General features: G+C 44.1%; 1 protein-coding gene across 1 annotated transcript in view; it reads left to right on the top strand.

The window, feature by feature from the left end:
- The window catches only part of ADAMTS15 (ADAM metallopeptidase with thrombospondin type 1 motif 15), a 50,091-nt gene that overhangs the window by 1,560 nt on the left and 28,830 nt on the right, over window positions 1–19,701 (top strand). The window lies entirely within an intron of this gene.

The raw sequence follows: 19,701 nt of genomic DNA, 5'->3' as shown, positions 1-19,701 counted from the left end.
CTTCCTTCCTTTCCCCATCTCCTTTCCAATCCCCCTTTTATTTTCTCCTTCCTTTCCCCATCCCCTTTCCTTTCCCCTTCCTCCCTTTTCCTTTCCCTTTTCTTCTTTCTTCCTTTCCCCCTTTCCATTTCATTTCCCCTTTCTCCTTCCTTCCTTCCCTTTCTCCTTCCCTCCCTCCTTCCTTCCCTCCCTCCTTCCTTTCCCCATCCCTTTCCTTTCCCCTTCATCCCTTTTTCCTTTCCCCTTTCTTCTTCCTTTCTTTCTCACTTTCCCTTTCATTTCCCCTTTCTCCTTCTTTCTCTTTCCATTTCCTCCTTCCTTCCTTCCTTCCTTTCCCCTTTCCCTTCCCTTTTCTCCTTCCTTTCTTCTTTCTTTCCTCCCTCACTCCCTCTCTCCTGTAGCAGTACCCACTAGGAGCTCTGCCCTTCCCTCTCTCCCCCTTGAATCAGCTGTACCCAGTCTTGTTGTTGCTGTGTCCTTCCTTGCCCTCTCTCTACAATCTTCCCTTCCTTATCAGTGCTGTGCACACTGGGCATCCTGTCCTTCCTCTTCCCATCTTTGCCACTGTGACCCCCCCCCCCAGTCTTCCTGCCCTACTCCCTCCCTGTGCCCACTAGGAGCTCTGCCCTTCCTAGCCCTCTCTACACACTCTGCCCTTCCTTATGGTGACTGTGCACACTAGGCACTCTGCCCTTCCTCCCTTGTCCTTGCTGCTGTGCCCACTAGTCTTCCTGCTCTTCTTTATCTCTTGCAGCTGCTATGCCCACTAGAGCTCTGCCTTTCCTTGCTCTCTCTATGCACTCTGCTTTTCTTTATTACTGCTGTGCACACTGGGCATCCTGTCTTTCCTCCTCCCTCCCTTGCCACTGTGGTGCCCCCTTTTCCCTCCCTGTGCCCACTTGGAGCTCTGCTTTTCCTCACACTCTGCGCTTCCTTATCACCACTGTGCATACTAGGCACTCTGCCCTTCCTCCATCTTCCTTGCTGCTGTACCCACTAGTCTTCTCTGCCCTACCTTACAGCCACTATTACTGTCTTTTCTCTTTCCTTCTGCTGCTGTGCACACTGGGCATCCTGTCTTTCTTCATCCCCTCCATCCAGTTGCTGTGCCCAGTATACACTCTGCCCTTCCTCGTCGCTAATGTACATACTAGGCTCTCTGCCCTCCCTCCCTCTTCCTTGCTGCTGTGCCCACTAGGCATCCTCTTTTCCTTTCATTGTCACTGCTGGGCATGCCAGGCACCCCACTCATCCCTCTCCCTTCTTTGCACCCACTAGGAGCTCTTCCTTTCCTTGTGCCTTCTATGCACATTGCCCTTCCTTAGTGCCACTGAGCACATTAGGCCCCCTTCCCTTCTTCCTTCCTTGCCTCCCTGGTGCACATGGGGTGCCTGGTTCCTCTTGCTTGTGGGTGATAATGAGGGATTTGGGGGCAGTGCTCTGAGGGACCCCTTTCCCACCCATTCTGTGCTTGCCTTGTTATTTATGTGTGTCTGAGATGGTTGCAGCAATGTGATTCGAACCCATGCAGGTTGGACCAAACTGGGAAATAGGCCATTTGACTTAACTGGCACTGCAGTAGTGAGATTGTGGGGTGTATGTGTGTGGGAAACAGTGTGAGGATGGACAGGGTTGGATTCTTGACCCTCAATGCCACACTGGCACTCTCTCAGGTGACCAGAGTGAGAGTCAATTGCATTGAATTCAAGGTGGGCTTCCTACCAAATAAAAGACAACATTGCACCTGCTCTAAAGGGCAGGACTTGGGAATGGGGCTGCTTCAGCCTTGGCTTGGGAATTTGGGACATGTAGTTCGAAAGATCTCAAACTGGTTAGGGGATTATGGAAATGTTATCCCTGGTTGGGGATAATGGGAGGTATAGTCCAAAAGGCTAGGTCATGTAGTGTCTGGGGATTCTGGGAAAGTAGTTCCCAAATGTCCAATTCCTAAACTCTCAGGTTTTCTGCTGGGAGTACCTTTCTCCCCTTTGCTGTCTTGCCCCTTGCCATGCAGTGGAGCTGACCCGAACTCAGGACTAAGTGCATGCAAAGCATGTGTTTGGATGCTATACACAGAGTTGGTCTCTCCCGTTGTTGCTTGTTGGCAGCTTTGAGAGAGGGCAGCTCATGGGGCGGGTGCTTGGCATACGTGGAATTCCTTTTGAACAGCAGTCCAGGGAGAGAGAGGGGAAAAAAAAAGACAAACACCCATTGGCACAGTTATTGTAATGATTATTTTCTTTTAGTGAGGCCAGTAAATGGGTCAGACAGAAGGCATTCTTCCAGAGGAGGCAATTCTGACAGGGCTGGAGATTGCCAGTGGGCCCCTCTTTGAGGATCTTTCGAGCTGTCGTGCATCTCTCTTTCTCTCTCTCCACTCATTTTGTGTCTCCATCTCTCCTTCCTGTGCCTGTTTTCAGGGATATAATTGTTGGTTACCCAATGTAGTCACTGTTTATAGCCTGGAGCAGCCATTGCTTGCTGTTTTACAGCTAGGAAACTGTGGCCGGATGCATCTTTAAATGCATTTTGTGGATTTTATTTTTTTTTAGAAAATGGAAGGCATGCCAGAAATGGGGATAGCAAGAGATTTTCTAAATGTTAGGATTGCTTTTTGAAACTTCTAAGCATCCTGTTGAGGAGCAGATAAAAGAAAAGGCATTTCTGCATTATCCATACTGAGCCAAGACACTGGGTTGTTGTAGGTTTTTTCGGACTATATTGGCCATGTTCTAGAGGCATTCTCTCCTGATGTTTCGCCTGCATCTGTGGCAAGCATCCTCAGAGGTTGTGAGGTCATGACCTCAGAGGTTGTGACCCAAGACAGTTTGTTGCCTGAGACAAGAGACAAAAATGTGCCTTCTAGTGGCAGCTGGTGGTGCCAATAGGGCTGCATGTCAGTCTGCTCTGGACTTGAAAGGGAGCTGTCCAAAGTGCTGAACGCTTGCCCCCCAAACAGAGGCAATTCCTTAGATACTGGAAAGTTCAGACTGAAACATGGAGTAGATTCTCTTTTCCTGGTCCTGCATTCAGGGCACAATGAGCCTGTATGACTTATGGCCACAATCAATGGACAGTGTAACAAGTGAGACGTTTAGGGACAATTCACCTCTGCAGACACGGCAAGGGAAAGGAAAGTGTGTCCCTATAGATATTATTGGGCTGCAGTATTAATCTTTCCATCTAGTATAGTCAATGGTGAGGAGTGCTGGGAGTTACAGTACAGCAGCATTTTGAGGAATCACATTTGTCCACCTGTGCTTGTTGTAGTTGTTGGGTGCCTTCGAGTCATTTCCAACCAATGGCTATCCTAACATTTTTTCAGCAAGACTTGTGTAGAAGAAGTCTGCCATTGCATTCCTCTAAGGCTGAGAGAGTGTGGCTTGGCCAACATCACACAGCTGAGTGGGGATTCAAATCTGGTTGATCTATTATGTTTTTGGGTTGTTGTAAGTTTTTCGGGCCATATGGCCATGTTCCAGAAGCATACTCTCCTGACGTTTCACCTGCATCTATGTCAGGCATCCTCAGAGGTTGTGAGGTCTCACAACCTGTGAGGATGCTTGCCATAGATGCAGGCAAAATGTCAGGAGAGAATACTTCTGGAACATGGCCACACAACCTCTGAGGATGCCTGCCATAGATGCAGGCAGGATGTCAGGAAAGAATGCTTCTGGAACATGGCCACACAACCTCTGAGGAAGCCTGCCACAGATGCAGGCAAAATGTCAGGAGATAATGCTTCTGGAATATGGACACACAACCTCTGAGGATGCCTGCCATAGATGCAGGCAAAATGTCAGGAGAGAATGCTTCTGGAACATGGCCACACAACCTCTGAGGATGCCTGCCATAGATGTAGGCAGAATGTCAGGAGAGAATGCTTCTGGAACATAGCCACACAACCTAACACGTTGAAGAAGTGGCTTCTTATTATCTGGGGGAATCCTTTGTTGAGAGGTGATTAGCTGTCCCTGAATGTTTCCTGTCTGGAGTTCCCCTGTTTTATGATTTTAGAGTTTTTAAATACTGGTAGCCGGATTTTGTTCATTTTTGTGGTTTCTTCCTTTTTGTTGAAATTGTCCACATGCTTGGACAATTTCTCCCACCTTGGACATTCCACAGATATATAAACCCAATTTCCCTAGTTTCCAACAGACCTCACAGCCATTGAGGATGTCTGCCATAGATGCAGGCAAAACGTCAGGAGAGAATGCTTCTTGAACATGGCCAGATAGCTCAAAAAACTTAGAACAATCTAGTGATTCCGGCCATGAAAGCTTTGAACAATACATATTATGTTTTTATTTGTTCAAGAAATTTCCCCTAAAAATCTTCCCAGAAGGTCTATGAAACAGCTGCAAAGGCATTTCTTCATCCCGTGGGAGCTGGGATTTCTTTCGCCCAAGGGTCATTTTTCACTGTGAACATTTTATTTACAGTCATGGTAAACACATTTAGGTTTATCAAGTTGCATGGCTTTTGGTCTCAGAGGAACATCCCTGTGTTGGAGTCCTAATTAGAAGGACTTCCTGCTCCTTGCTGTGCTTGTCTTTTGTTTTGTTTGTGTGCTGATGGGAATCCATCACAGTCCAGTGAAGACAAGAGTCCTTAGTGTTTTATAGCTCTGGAAAAAGCCAAAATCTATCATGATTTCCTGCTGGTGAACCCTGCAGGGAGACCTTGTGAAGGAAGCAGAAGATGGCTTTCTAGCGCCTCCTGACTGTGTTCCCTTCGCTCTTCAGCCTCGCTGTCCATAATGACAGCTGGAGCGTTGCTTGCAATCGGTCGTGCCCGATGGCTTCTTGCCCAATAGGAAAACAACCACACACTTTACTCTTCATCTTTTGCTTTCCTTCCACCTGGACTGGCTTCAGACCGGTGATTGACATGCAGCTTCCACAAGGAATTTCTGGCCATGCTCCAGGGCAGTGATCCCAGTGACGCTCATGGGAAACGTCTCTGCGTGTCCAATTGGGATCTCTCATTTGACAGGCAGAAACTTCAGCCAAAACATGTGGCGAAACCTTCTTGCTGGTTGCGTTTCCATTTTTATTTCACCACAGCTCATTTTCTTATTTTTCAGGATTCTCATTCAGGGAGTAATACCTTTCCCCTACATCTATATTAGTGACTGCCATCGTTTGACATATTGAAGACTACCTTCTCATGGGCCTAGGGCAAGGCAAATTTCTCTACATTTCTCCTTGAAAAACATTGTAAGCTAACCCTAGAAGTACTACCATAGGTTACATCAGCAAAGTATTGTTCCTGAAGGCTATTTTTAAGGGCCTTGGTTCTCCCAATTGTGGGGGGAGGTTTGTTGCTAAAGATGCTCTCAAATCTCTAGGGTGCAGGAAGGGACATTTTGCCCTGTTTTATCCACATCCAGATGCTTTAAGTGGGTGTGTGTATGTGTTAGGTTTTAAAACTAACAAGGACCCTGGAAATTTATGTCAGGTTTACTTCCTGGCTCAGCCAATAGGTATACAAATACAGTAAATAAAAAAATAAAATATATATATTATTATTTACAGTATTTATATTCTGCCCTTTTCACCCCACAGGGAACTCAGGTTGGATTACAATGTATATATCCATGGCAAACATTCAATGCCATGGACACACAACATCTATAGACAGACACTCAGAGGCTATTTAAATTCCAGCTTTTCATTAGGGTATTCTGGCCACCAGGGGAGCTGTCACTTCACCATCCATTTGTGACACTGATGAAGTACTTCCTCATTCTTTGCATGCTTGCTGGAGATTTTTATGGCCTCGTACATTACTTAAATTAGCCTCCTCGCAAAAGCGGTATCTGAATTCCCTACTTGACAGATGCAACTGTCTTTCGGGCTGCAAAAGTCGACAGCAAGCTACACAAATTGGTCGGAAGCTCACTTTGACCCCGCTGGCTTCAAACTCATGACCTTTCGGTCAGTAGTGATCTTAATGCAGCTGACTCCCAGCCAGCTGCACCAAAGTCCAGGTGCATGTTGTAGATATAAAACACGTTTTCTTGCGGGAGGAGAACATACTAAACATATTCTTCATGCCACCTAGGATGTAAGAGGTAAGGTGGTTCTCAACCTGGGGTCCCCAGATGTTTTTGGCCTACAACTCCCAAAAATTCTAACAGCTGGAAAACTGGCTGGGATTTCTGGGAGTTGTAGGCCAAAAACATCTGGGGACCCCAGGTTGAGAACCACTGGGTTAGATGATTCATCATGCAACTGGATGGCAGAAGCTGGCTTCCTTATCCTTACTCTCTATGGCACCCCTTTCAGTGCCGGGAAAACGTGTCGCAAGATGTGGGGATGGGGCTCCTGCTGAATAGGAGGGTGGGAGAATCCTTTAAAGTCAAGTCAAAGCTCTCCGTTTGTGAATCTCCAAAGATAGATTCCAGATCCAATCCTTGGGGGTTCTTGGTGTAGTCTAACAACAGCTGGAGACTTACGTGAAAAGTGTTGATGTCACAGATTCATTGTGTCTGGTCATGTTGGGACTGATGATTTTATCACACCAGCCTGCTCTCTCATCATAATCTCATTGTTTAAATGGATATATAATTGGAACAATCACTTTTACACCTCATTGCAATTTCACAATACCAGCACTTTAATGATGCGCATTTCAATGGTCAGGCTTGCACACAGCCTCACTTCTTATCCATCATTGCCCTGTATTTTTTCTGTTCCCTTACATTGCCAAATTGCACAGTTACACGGTTTTGGTGTCCTTGTGAAACTTGTCTCTGCTTCGCAGTATCAGGGTTGCAGCAGATGAACATTATTGCACAAGGAAGAATGGCAGAAGAACAGCAATATTGGTGTCATTGATTCCTCCCCCAATCAATGAAAACGAATGTTCAACCATTATTCAAGTGCAATGCGACTAAAAGAGTGGACAACAAAATGTGGTGAACTCCTTCCAAAGGTGCTTTTACCCTACTTATTTATTTTATTTACCATATTTATTCCCCGCCCTTCTCAACCCCATAAAAACACACATAATAACAACATATATATCAAAACATATAAAACCTTAAAAGCACTTATTTAAAATCACACAATAGAGTATCATATTCCGCAGCTGTTCCAATTTGTCATTGCACTATTCCATATTTTCTTACTGCAATGATAGATTACTCACTGAATGCTTGGTCACACATCCATGTCTTTAGCCTTTTCCTAAAGGTCAGGAGGGAGGGAGCTGATCTAATTTCATTCAGGAGGGAGTTCCATAGTTGAGGGGTCACCAATGAGAAGGCCCTATCTCTCGTCCCTGCCGACTGCACCTGCAAAGGAGGCAGGACCAAGAGCAGAGACTCCCCAGAAGATCTTAACTTCTTAGCTGGTTCATAGAGGGAGATACGTTTGGACAGGTAAACTGGTCCAGAACTGTTTAGGGTTCTATAGACTAAAGTCAGCACTTTGAATTGTGCTCAGTAGAAGACTGGCAACCAGTGGAGCTGATGCAACAGGAGGGATGTCCTCTCCTTGTACGCCACTCCAGTGAGCAGCCTGGCTATCACCTGTTGGACTACTTGAAGCTTCCAAACAGTCTTCAAAGGCAACCCCACATAGAACACATATCAGTAGTCTATTTGGGATGTAACCAGAACATGGACTACCATAGCCAAGTCTGACTTCCCAAGGTATGGGTGCAGCTGGCGCACAAGTTTTGATTGTGCAAAGCTCCCCTGGTCACTGCTGAAATCTGAGGTTCCAGGTTCAACTATAAGTCCAGGATCACTCCCAAGCTGCAAACATGTGTCTTCAGGGAGAGGACAACCCCATCCAGCACAGGCTGTAACCCTTTACCCTGTTTGGCCTTACCACTTGACCAGGAGTACCTCTGTCTTGTCTGTATTCAATTTCAATTTGTTTGTCCTCATCCAGATAGTTGCAGCTGCCAAGCACCGGTCCCATCCTAAAGCCAGACTGCGCCGGAATTCTGTAATTGTCTTTTATCATCCTCATGTGATAAAGTCTTAAAATAGAATTTAGATCTATATGTCTCTCCCATTGAACCTATAGGAAGGGGATGAAAGGGAGGACCATGAAAGCATCCCACAAACTGCTGCGTCTTGGTATCTCTGTCCATGTTCTTGGCACCAGCCCTCTTGTACATTAATAAACTTCCTTGAAACAGCCACAGATTCTTGTGTAGTGAATGGGCCAGTGAAGCCAGCCCTTAGGCACACCTTCTGCTTCTCCTCCCCTCTTCCCCCTCTTCTCCCCATGATGCTGGATTGGAAGAAGTCAGCTTTGGCTGTTTTCACTCTCCTGATCTATGGAGCGGGGCTGTAGAAACCTCACATGGTATACATTAGAGCAGGATGTGGCTCGGCGGATGAGACCCCTTGTCTTACTGAAAATGAGACCTGGAACTTTTCCACCGACTTTGAAAGGGAACTGAATGTTTTTCTCCAATTGCTGTGTTGCTGCACTGTGGCAAAGGATACAAACATTTGACAAATGTGATATTACTTACTGGGTTGTCAAAAAACCCTTCATGGGGAACAGAAAGAAAAATGAGAAAGAGGGGAGAAATAAGGAATTGCTTTTGATTATCAGAAAGAGCGTTTCAGTCTCATGGATGCCGAGGGACTGGTAAAAAGAAAAAATATAGTATTTTTAATAGATAACACAAAAGTGTCTTGTATTTTTCTTCTCTTTTTGTTTCTGTGGAATTCTATCCTGGAGCAGATGAGGAACTCACCCCACCACTTTTTAGTATTTTTTTTTCCCCACAAGAAGTTTCAAAATAATATATTTTTGGAAATACAGGAAAATTGTAGCTATGTTGACAATGCAATGACTAGAAGACTGAATGTAGTGCTGACTTTCAGTTGAACCTGGGAAGATGCAACAAGGAGCACTTCCAGAGCAAGGGACAAGAGTCAAGCAACTTTAGTCCCATTCCAGGCAATGGGATTTTAAAAACATGACAACTGCATTGTCGAAGGCTTTCATGGCCAGAATCATTGGGTTGCTGTGAGTTTTTCGGGCTGTATGGCTATGTTCCAGAAGCATTCTCTCCATATAGCCTGAAAAACGCACAGCAACCCAATGACAATTGCACTTTGTGTCCCTTGTGAAGATACCAACAGAACAGACAGCGGGTCTTCTTTTGCATTGATTTGCTTCCATGGGGAGGACTCTAAGATTACAATTGTGAGAAAGGAAGTGTGCTAATTTCTTCAACCTGATGGATTCTCATAATTCATGGTAGAAGCCTTTGGAAGCCTTCAGAGTTACATTTACAAGAGGCACTGTCTGAAAAGTGGGCGCTAGAAACAATATCATATGAAAGCTGACTGGCTTGGATCATACTTTCTGGGGATCACAACCAGATACAGTGAAGACATCTTCCCTTGCGCTATGCTACTCTGCTGATGAGTATGCATGCCCAGTGTGGAACACATCTCACCACACTAAAACAGTGGATGTGGCTCTTAATGAGACATGCCGCATTATCACTGGGTGTCTGCGCCCTACACCACTGGAGAAATTACACTGTTTAGCCAGTATTGCACAACCTGACATCCACCGGGAAGTAGCAGCCAATAGTGAAAGGACCAAGGCAGCGACATCTCCAGCTCATCCCTTGTTTGGGTACCAGGCAGCACGTCAACGACTTAAATCAAGAAATAGTTTTCTAAGATCTACAGAGACACTTGCTGGAACACCTCAGCAAGCGAGAGTCCAAAAGCGGCAGGCACAAACCCAGAACCTCAACCAATGGCTGATACCAAATGAGAGACTCCCTCCTGAGCACACAGAATACTGGGTGACTTGGAAGGCACGGAACAGACTGTGCTCTGGCACCACGAGATGCAAAGATAAACCTTAAAAAATGGGGCCACAAAGTGGAGGCCATGACATGCAAGTGTAGAGAAAAGCACACCACAGACCACCTATTACAATGCAGCCTGAGCCCTGCCACATGCACAATGGAAGACCTTCTTATAGCATCACCAAGTAGCCAGCTTCTGGTCAAAGGACATTTAATATAATGTCAAGTTTGCAAACTCTGTGTGTGTTTTCAAACTTTCTGGTTTTTTTGTTCTGTTTGTTTGTTTTTTAAATACATTACAATTGTTCCCTTGGTTTGCTTCTGTTATGATATTTTTTTTGTCGTGTCAGGAGAGACTTGAGAAACTGCAAGTCGCTCCTGGTGTGAGAGAATTGGTCATCTGCAAGGATGTTGCCCAGGGGACGCCCTGATGTTTTGATGTTTTTATCAACCTTGTAGGAGGCTTCTCTCATGTCCCCGCATGAGGAGCTGGAGCTGATAGAGGGAGCTCATCCACACTGTCCCCGGATTTGAACCTGTGACCTGTCGGTCTTCAGCTCTGCCTGCACAAGGGTTTAACCCACTACACCACCGGGGCCTCCATAGGATAAATAATAGAGTTACATTTGGGATGGGTTTGGTCTCCAGAATTTAAGGCCTTGTCCCTCCTTTCAGACAATACCCTGTGTGCATATTTTCTGTATTACTGTGCTCTTCATTCCTCAAACCCCGATGTGAGGGCACTGGATCAACCAAGACATCTGCCTCTCTTGAACTCATCCATCTGTGGTCTCATGATACCATGGAATTCTTCTGGCTGCCAAAGGCTATTATGCAAACCCCAAACTCTCCTTTCATTACGGATGAAAAGAAGGGGAAAAAAAAGAAAAAGTTAATTGATAGGCAGTTTGGGGTTGCCGTCAACATGCTAGGGATGAAGTGTGGATGTTCACTCTTATTTTGGCATTTTGAGATTCTTTCCAAGGCCGGTTCTCTAAACTGTAAATGGCTCCATATTGGAATCATAAAATCTTATTGCTGGAAGGAAAAAAAAAACAACTACTTGAAGAAATAGAAAAATGACATGTTAACATTAAGAGGTGGTTGGCTGCATACAGAGTCTTTGGAAATTGAAGCACCTGGGTGCTTTGGAAGATATGTTTCTAGTTCTTGCTTTCTACTGTGTTGTTTTATGGATGTTGGGGCTTACGATTGCTGCCCTTGTGAGATGTGTTTTCCCATAATCTTTGACCATGTGTCTTATGGAAGTCAAGTCTAAAACACACTGAGAGTGTTTACCTACTTATCCCAAGCTGTATGGAGGGTTCATCTGGAATTTATGGTCTCCTAAGGCGAAGGACCCTAGCTATGCCCTGATGTCCACTTGAGCCTAAGCACAAGAAGAGTAGGGGTTAAAAGCTTCTTGCTAATCCCTGCCTGGATTGAGCAGGCGAGATCCACCAGAAAATGTGTGTCAGTGTGTCAGTGCAGGTGTTGGGCGGGAAGCCAAAGGCTCTTTTCAGCTAGTGAGGAAACAGGAATTAAAAAAGAAAGAAAAAGAAGGAGTGAGTAAGGCAAAACAAATGGCCAGTCTCCACAGAGCAACATTTTCCTCTCTCAGATTAACTGATGTTCTACTTTTGAATCATACTTTCTGGATCTAGACAAGCCTCTGGAACCAAATACCCATAATGCTGTGTGTCTGTGGAACTAATTGCCTGTAATGCTTTGTACTTTCATCCAGATCTGGCAGAGCAAGAACCAGCTAGCATCACATCTGCAGCAGGTGCCTTTGTCTTAACTCAAGCCAACTTGTAGCCATTCAGGTATTATCAGAGTATAAATCCTATGGGTTCTACCCAGTGCAGCTAATAGGAAGGGATGATGGGAATGAAGCTCTGTCAATGATGTTGCTTACTGTTGTACTCCAGAGCAAAATCACCTCTGACTTTAAACACCACACCAGATGGGTACAATTAGCAAGCAGCTTATTAAGGTTTATAAAAGGCCAAAGCAATAAAAAGCAATTGACAGTAAAATGTAATCCAATTGGTTGAAAAGAAAACATGAACAAAGAGTCCAAAAAGCTAAACTCCAAAGAATTCCATGAAACCAGGTACTTGAATTCACTGGCAAAATAACAGCAAAGGCACTTAAATCCATGAACCGATCAAAGGCATTTTCCATAAAACTACCAAGATCTTTTTAAAATTATTTTTTAAACTTTTATTGATAAAATATAGAATTACAAGGAAAGTGGGGGAATATTATATAGAAGATAGAAAAGTAGGAAATAGTAGAAAAAAACCTGGAGAGAAAAAAGAAAAGAAAAAAACGCCCCCCCCCCCCGCAGTTTGTTGACTTCCACTCTTCCTTCTTGAGCTGTTCATTTTGTTGTGTTATTGTTCTTAAATTCTTCTCTCTTAAGTAATATGTCCATAAGGGAACTCTTTTCCTCTTCCACTTCTGTATAACTACCAAGATCTTGACACTAGGAACTTAACATGAATCCAATGTTGCTTCGACTGAAACAAGATTTCTTACTAGGCATGCATAAAGTCTGCCCTGATTCCCAAACAGCTAGAAAAGGATTCTTTCTTAATTTTGGTTTCACTTCCAACTTCTGTTTGATTCTGGTCAAGTGCCTTAATTGTTGACCTGTCTTATTTTTGTTGACTGAAAAAACTTTTCCTGTTCAAGGCCTCACTTCCACTCCCCTCATTAAATTCTACACCTGGGAACTCATTCCTAGATAACTGATCAGGGAACTGCATCGCAAAGCCTTTCCCAAGCTCGAAACCTTGTGAATCCTCTTGCAGCAACTCAGGCTTCTGTGACCCATCTTTTAAACTGCATTCAGGCCCTTGCAGCAACTCAGGCCTCACATCCCCAAATCCAGAAAACAAATAAACATCCCCATTCCCTTCAGGAACACCTGCATAGACATCATGAAAATCAACTTGAACATGAACATTATTCTCATTCCCATCATCCAAATCAGCATGATAATCAGACACAATCACAAGCTGAATAGGCTGACATACAACACTCACACCATAGACCACTGTATTTCTAATTCAGAACAGACGTGGAAGGATATGTCTGCAAAATCATCACCATTATCTCCTTTTTCCTCCTTCTCTCCCTTCCCTTCTCCCTCTTATTCTTCCTCCATCATCTTCTCATTTGGAGAGAGAGTGGAGATGAATCCACATAGATTTTTTAGTAAGAGAAAAGCTCCTTTGCTGAATAGGGGGCTATCTAAAGTCATATTCTATTTCCAACTAGCCAGTTGTCTTTGGGGATCTCACAATCATGACAACGGAGACATCCAGCTCCAGGTTGGGTTTACCACTTTCTTCATGACTTCTGCTCAAATAGCCTTTTGGTCCAGGAACCTGTCCATCTGGATTTATCATTCTAAAACAGTCTTTCATTAGGCAAACCCCAGTAGACCCTACTTGACCCATCATAGGGTCAAGTAGGGTCTACCATTTCTGAAAGCCTTGGTTTTGACTGGAACTGTAGACTCTCACATTGGTTGGAAAGACTGTGGAAGCTATAATCTCAATCAATGGCTTTTCCAAGCTTTTATTAATATATACATTGAAACCTAAATGGAGTAAAAAAATCAGTATTTCTTATTGTATTTATTTACAGTATTTATATTTCTCCCTTCTTACCCTGCAGGGGACTCAGGGCGGATTACAATGTACATATACATGGCAAACATTCCATGCCATAGACACACAACATATATAAACAAACAGTCGGAGGCTATTTAACATTCCAGCTTTTTCATTAAGGTATTCTGGCCACCAGGGGAGCTGTCGCTTCCCCGTCCATTTGTGACATTGATGAAGTACTTCCTCATTCTTTGCATGCTTGCTGGAGATTTTTTTATGGTGTCGTAAATTACCCTCCCCACATAAACGGTACCTAAATTTCCTACTTGACAGATGCAACTGTCTTTCGGGCTGCAAAGGTTGACAGCAAGCTACACAAATTGGTTAGAAGCTCACTCTGACCTGGGCAGGCTTTGAACTCATGACCTTTTGGTCAGTAGTGATCTTAATGCAGCTTACTCCCAGCCAGCTGTGCCACAGTCCCGGTGCCATGACAATCATGGGTACAATATCCTTAAAGCCTCGTGGAGGTCTCCCTATATTGTGTCCAGACTTTTTCATACTTTTTATGGATGATGCCCTTTGAAACTGTAATTTACGTTCTTTTCTTTGAGGTCCTCCCAAACCTGATTAAAATAGCCAGAGGTCATTTATTTAGCATCAAGGCTTTTGTAGCTAACTTTTTCACAGAGTTGCAAGATTAGATTAGATTTGGATCTTTGCAAACTGACAAGCCAACAAGAGAACCATCCTGGGAGTGAACTACCTCCAGCCTCTTCTGCACCCATTTCATGAAAGAAACATGGAAACAGACTGAGGAATTCAGTAGCTTTCTCATCCTATCTCTTGAGAAGCAGAAAGGGTGATCTTGGTGATGAATGAGTTTAGCTGCCTCTCATAACTCACTTGACACCGTGAGACAAGAGAGAGAGAGAGAGAGAGAAAAAAAAGAGATAAATTCTTTCTGTGGTTGATGGAAAGCAGCACTGGGAAAACCCTTCCTTAGGAATGTCTGCCAAGGCTTTCCCCTTCACTGGCACTCACTCAGTGATTGATGTCTTATCTCCAGAAGAGATAAGGCCTCAATACCCTAAAGTCACCAGATCCCGGCTGATCTTGGAAGCTAAGCAGAGTCAGCATTGGTTAATACCTGGATTGGAGATCACCAACAGTGCTGTAGGTTAGATTTCAGAGGAAGAAACAGGCACAGAGACTTTTGGGTATTCCTTGCCTAAGGAAATCCTGCAAAATGCATTGGAGACACCATAAGTCAACTTGAAGGCACACACAAACCAGCAGGAATTCTGACCTTTGTAACTGGTACCTGTGTCAGGACTTGTCAGGATGGGACCTTATTTATTTATTTATTTATTTTTACCCCGTCCTTCTCAACCCCTTGGGGGACTCAGGGCGGCTTCCAATTGGCAACAATTCAATGCCGCATCATAAAATACACACAGCAATTATAACAGTTAAAAACATAAACATTAAGACATAAAAATAAAACAGTATACTTACAGTCCATTAAGCTGTTGCCAGTCTGGTGGCTATTTAGCTAGCCATATACTATTGGGTATTCCGTTTACTTATCCAAATCAATTTCCAAGTTATTGTCATTTAACAATTGTCCCTTAACCTAATTGCCCGAAGGCCTGGTCCCACATCCATGTCTTCTTTCTAAAGGTGAGGAGGGACGATGATGAACTAATTTCCCCGAAAAGTGAATTCCACAGGCGGGGAGCCACCACCGAGAAGGCACTGTCCCTCGTCCCCACCAAACGTGTTTGAGACAAAGGCGAGGCCCAGAGCAGGACCTCCCCAGAAGATCTTAAGCTCCAAGGTGGGACATAGAAGGAGATACGTTCAGACAGGTACGCTGAACTGCAGCCGTATAGGGTTTTATAGATCAAAACCAGAACTTTGAATTGTGCTCGGAATTGGATTGGCAGCCAGCGAAGCTGACACAACAGGGGTGGGTGGGGGTGGTATGCTCCCTTTATGACACTCCGGTGAGTAGCCTAACTGCCACCTGTTGGACCATTTGCAGTTTCCGAATAGTCTTCAAAGGCAACCCATGTAGAGCGCATTGTAGTAATCTATTTGGTATGTGACAAGAACATGGACCACCGTGGCCAGATCCAACTTCCCAAGGTATGGGCGCAGCTGGCACACAAGTTTTAACTGTGCAAAAGCTCTCCCGACCACTGCTGAGACCTAGAGTTCCATGCTCAGCGATGAGTCCAGGATCACTCTCAAGCTGCAAACCTGCATCTACCCAACTTATTGGCTCTCTTTCACTTGCTATGATTCACCAAACTCTAAGGCTTAGTTTGCTTTCAATTTGAAGTCCTTGATGGGTCCAAAAGCTCAATTGCAAGGTTCTAGCAGCCAAGCAGACAGCATGTGCTCTGACTAACTCCTTGCATGGGGGCCAAGCAGCTTTGCAGGTCAGCAAAGACAGGAAGGTTAGCAAAAAAGGGTTAATAATAGTGCATTATTGTCAAAACAAATCATCTAATCTAATTAACATCTAAATTATCTGTATGTTACATTGCTTATTTGAATTTTAATTAAGTGTCTGCACTAAAAACTTTACCAGGGTGAAATGGGAGCATAATTCATTCTCTTCGCACTTCTCCATCTTTGTTTTGTGTTTGATAGAACATCACATCAATCCTTGAAATGGGATGGTATGAAATCATAGAACAATAGAGTTGGAAGAGACCATATGGACCATCTAGACCAACCCCTTGCCATGCAATAAAAGCACAATCAAAATATCCCTAACAGATGGCCAGCCAGCCTCTGTTTAAAACTGCCCAAGGAAGGAGCTCCTACCAGACTCCAAGGCAGAGAGTTCCAGGGTTGAACAGCTCGTACAGTCAGGAAGTTCTTTCTAATGTTCAGTTGGAATCTCATTTCCTGTAATTTGAACCCATTGCTCCTAGTCCTAGTTTTAAGGGTAGCAGAAAACAAGTCTTCTTCCTCTTCCTTATGACATCCTTTCATATATTTATACATGGCTATCGTGTCTCCTCTCAAGGAGGAGAACTGAAAAGCCTTCAACACACATCAACTCACTGGAACTCCTCTTGAGTTAATGTTTGAATGTTGTGACCCAAAGAGTGTCGTTCCTCGACCTTGAGGGACTAAAAGAAAGCAAGAAGCAGTTTTGCAAAAAAATCCAGGCGAGTTAGGGTTTGGGAAAAGAACCAGCTGGGAAATGTAAAAATTCTTGGCGCTTTGGCAAGGTCTCTCATGTAACAATTTAATTAAGTTATTTCTGGAATTTAGTTAATGCTGAAATTCCAACTTCAAGTCGATCAAATACCACTTAAAACATAAATTTCAGTAAGTTGACCCTTTTTGTTAGAAAATTCATAACCCAACTGAAACATTAATTGGTTTAATGAAATTGTTGCTGTCACAGTGTGCTGTTAGCCTATTTTAAAATGAGAAAAACAGTCCAGAAAACTGGCGCCTGGGGGGAAAGGGCCTGTTAAAAAAAGCGAGAGGATGCGCTGTATTTTCCCAAACTGCTATTTCTCCATTCCAAACGTTTCCTGTGCCAGGCATCCAGTAAGTGACATAATGATGGCATAAGTTCAACTGAATGCCATGCTAAGTCACTTTAGTTGTTGTTGCAGGGTTGAAATAATGTACTGAACTTCTGCAGTGACAAACCTTTCATTTTAACTGTAGGGGCATGTCCTAAACAGCCATATAGTGCCTGGTTGAGAGTGTAAAGCATTGGTGAAAGATCTGGCTATGTCCCTGTTGCAATGCAAAGAGCAATGACATCATCTGCCAAGATATCCAGAGGTCTTGAGGGATAATGCCATTGTCCTGCTTCCGACTATAGGGACACTAAATGACCACAAAGAAGGGAATTCTGTTAGGGGAAAATGTAATCTAGTCCTGTGTGCAGGACTTCTACGCAATGCCTCCAGACTTATGCAGTGGCTCCAGTCTTTCCTGGAGGGTCGTCTCAGAGGGTGTTACTGGGTGACACCTGTTTGACTCCACAACCATTGTCTGGTGGAGTCCCTCAGGGTGCAATACTGTCCCCAATGTTATTTAACATCTACATGAAGCTGCTGGGGGAGATCATCCAGAGTTTCGGAGTAAGGTGTTATCTGTACGCAGATGATGTCCAAATCTGTTACTCCTTCCCACCTGTCACTATGGAGGCTGTTCAGATGCTTGGCTGCTGTGTCGGACTGGATGAGGGCTAACAAATTGAAATTGAATCCAGACAAGACAGAGGTCCTCCTGGTCAGTCGTAAGGCCAAACAGGGCATAGGGTTACAGCCTGTGTTGGATGGGGTGACACTCCCCCTGAAGACGCAGGTTTGCAGCTTGGGAGCCTGGAACGCCAGGTTTCGGTGGTGGCCAGGGGAGCTTTTGCTTAGTTAAAACTCGTGCACCAGCTGTGCCTGTACCTTGGGAAGTCTGATCTGGCCATGGTGGTCCACGCTCTAGTTACATCCCGAATAGATTACTGCAATGCGCTCTACATGGGGCTGCCTTTGAAGATGGTTTGGAAACTTCAGTTAGTTCAACGGGCAGCAGCCAGATTACTAACTGGGCAACATATGCCTGCTCCACTGTTATGCCAGCTCCACTGGCTGCCGGTCCATCTCCGAGCCCAATTCAAAGTCCTGGTTTTGACCTATAAAGCTCTATATGGTTCGGGTCCATCTTACTTGTCCGAACGCATCTGCCCCTACGTCCCACCTCGTAAGATCATCCGGAGAGGCCCTGCTCTTGCACCAGCGTGAATGCGGCTGGTGGGGACGAGGAGCAGGGCCTTCTCAGCTGTGGCCCCCCACCTATGGAACACTCTCCCAAAAGAGGTAAGATCTGCTCCCTTGCTCCTGACCTTTAGAAAAAAATTAAAATCATGGTTCTCGGACCAGGCCTTCGGACAATAGATGTATGCAGTTTTTAGTGGGACAAGGACTGGAACGGCGACTCGGCTGATGAGATTGTTTTATGGTTTTAATAACTTTTGATATTTGGTGGTGTACTGTTTTTAATATGATTTATGTTTAAAGTGTAGTTTTACTATTGTAGTTGTAAGGCATTGAATTTTTGCCATTATCTATGTGTCCGCTTTGAGTCCCCCTAGGAGTGAGAAAAGCAGTACATAAATACTGTAAACAAACAAACAAACAAACAAACAAACAAACAAACAAATAAATAAATATATCTGCAATGCAAAGTTTTGCTTCATGCTTCAAACTGATATTTGCTCAACATCACAGGGAGGCATTTCATACTCCATGATTGTAGCATTATGATTCCACTTTCCTTCCTCCGGCAACATCTTGTGGAATCCTCAGTTATGCAGTTTAGAGAAAGTTATTGAGATTTCTCAGCCAAAGAACAATAGCATTTCACTGAATTGCGAACCTGAGCATTCAGTCCTTCAGTTGTGGACACTCTGGGTTGTTTCTCAACTGAATTATCTGTGGTGTTGTTATATGTGTAGAAAAAAAGTGCTGCGACATCCTGTCCAGAGACCCTTGCAAACCTATCACACTTAATTTCACTTGTTCTGGATGCTGGCCTGTAAACTAAGTAGCTGCTTCTTATCCCCACACCATCTGATAATATAGGTTTCCTCTTAAGAACCAGTAGTTGTCTAATGGGAGAGATTTCTTTTTGGCTCACTACCCAGTTTACTTTCCGCTTCCTTTAAAAAAAAGTTTGTGCCAGATTATTTAGCATCCGCCACAAAGGAGCAAGTGGAGCCTACAGTGATGCAGTTTGCAGAAAGACAATGGAAGCTGTCCCATTTCCCTGTCCAGATTGCTGGTTATTTGAGATTAGCATCCACAAAGAAAAAAGAAAGTGAACATGGAGACGCTGGGGCTGCAGGGTCTGAAGTAAAAGTTTTTATGCACCAAAGACCTATATAAAGGGGCAGTTAGTGACTTTCATGTCAGTGGGATCGTGATCCTCCTCAAGGTCTACATCTAGCTCAGTGGTTTTCAACCTTCCTAATGCCATGACCCCTTAATACAGTTCTTCATGTTGTGATGACCCCCAACCATAGAACTCTTTCCATTGATACTTCATAACTATAATTTTGCTACTGTTGTTAATCATAATGTAAATATTTGATATGCAGGATTTTCATTCACTGGACCAAACTTGGCACAAATACCCTATATGCCCAAATTTGAGTACTGGTGGGTTTGGGGTGGGGGTTAATTTTGTCATTTGGGAGTTGTAGTTACTGAGATTTCTAGTTCACCTACAATCA

Source organism: Anolis sagrei, chromosome 7 (genome assembly GCF_037176765.1).
Source record: "Anolis sagrei isolate rAnoSag1 chromosome 7, rAnoSag1.mat, whole genome shotgun sequence".
Classification (NCBI taxonomy): Eukaryota; Metazoa; Chordata; class Lepidosauria; order Squamata; family Dactyloidae; genus Anolis; species Anolis sagrei.
This window is presented reverse-complemented; position numbering and strand designations above follow the sequence as displayed.